At 40.7% G+C, this 1,268-nt stretch overlaps 1 long non-coding RNA gene across 1 annotated transcript in view; it reads right to left on the bottom strand.

The window, feature by feature from the left end:
- Positions 1 to 377, bottom strand: part of LOC109586086 (uncharacterized) — a 4,464-nt gene extending 4,087 nt beyond the window's left edge. Inside the window, exons 1-2 of the long non-coding RNA XR_002186809.1 lie at positions 262 to 377; positions 113 to 195 (exon numbers count right to left, since the gene is read on the bottom strand). This is a non-coding gene — a long non-coding RNA (uncharacterized LOC109586086). The remainder of the gene's footprint in view (positions 1 to 112; positions 196 to 261) is intronic.
- Between the last annotated feature and the right edge of the window lie 891 nt (positions 378 to 1,268).

Raw genomic sequence — 1,268 nt, 5'->3', positions numbered from 1 at the left:
CCAAAGGGGGGTTCCATGGAACCCATGGAACCCCCCTAGGATTCGCCACTGATAACATTAACAGATAATAGAGAGGCACTAATAATTATAGTGTAGCTTTTGATTGACATACTTTATCAGTTTTTGGTATCTTTTTCTAAAAGTTCTCTTACAGTGGCCTATGAGCACAACTGAGGGTGACCAGGCTTTAGCAACCTTTTAATGAAATATAATATCATTATTATTATTATTATTACTTCTGTATTGTTATCATTAGTGTACTTTGAAGACCATGTGCAGGAGCATGTTCAGTCCAGCTTTTCCCTGGAATTTACCTGCCACATTAGAGGGCCTGAGGTTGAACAGGTTGGTCCCAGTCTCAATGCATATAGTGTGTAATAGACTCTTCTTCCCAGTCCCTCTGGGGCCAGTTATTTATTTATTTATTTATTATGAACTTAACAGTATAAGACAAATATAAACAGAGACGAGAGAAAAAGGACAGTGGGTACTGAAGGACAGCAACAACATGTGTTGCAGCCAGAAAAGAATAATAATAATATATAAAATAAATAAGTGAATTAAGAGTTTGCATGAAAAAAAAAGTGATTATTGGAGATGACAGGACGAACAGGGACAAATGTAGTGGAATGTGCAAGGAGAATCAGGTGAAAAATGTAGTAAAAAGTGATTCCAGAAGTGAGCATACAGCCGCCTCTTGATGGTGCCATAGGTAAGAGTGAGATCTAGGCAGTGAGAGGGGATAGTGTTCCATAGCCTCACAACATAGGTTGAAGTAGAAGTGGCGTGTGGTGGAAGTTCTCTGGAAGTTTACCTTCAATTTGCCAGCGGAGGTTGTTCTTGTGCCATGGGTAGAAAAGGAGACATATTGAAGAATGTCGAAATTGTCAGGAGGACTCAGCAGATACTTGACAATAAACAATACATCCCTCAAATCATGGTGGTACATTAGAGGTAGTAATTGAAGGTCAATGAGACGATCTCTGTAGTTGAGGGGATGTGGTGAGGATACCAAGAAGCGCGTCATACGCCTTTGGATTGTCTCTATACGGGTAATGTCCTTAAGGCAGCGGGGACTCCAGAGCTGGCTGCAATACAGCAGCTTTGACCTAACAAGTGAGATGTATAGGGACTTGAGAACGTCAGAGTGAGAAGAGTAGACATTCCTTCTGATGAAGTAGAGAACCTTGTAAGCAGATGAGCATACTTTGGAAATGTGTTGGGACCATGATAAGTCTGCAGAGACTATAATACCCAGATCTCGATGA

Source organism: Amphimedon queenslandica, unplaced genomic scaffold, assembly GCF_000090795.2.
Source record: "Amphimedon queenslandica unplaced genomic scaffold, v1.1 AMPQUscaffold_12952, whole genome shotgun sequence".
In the NCBI taxonomy this organism is placed as follows: domain Eukaryota; kingdom Metazoa; phylum Porifera; class Demospongiae; order Haplosclerida; family Niphatidae; genus Amphimedon; species Amphimedon queenslandica.
The sequence above is the reverse complement of the archived record's forward strand: the minus strand, read 5'-3'. Positions and strand labels throughout refer to the sequence as shown.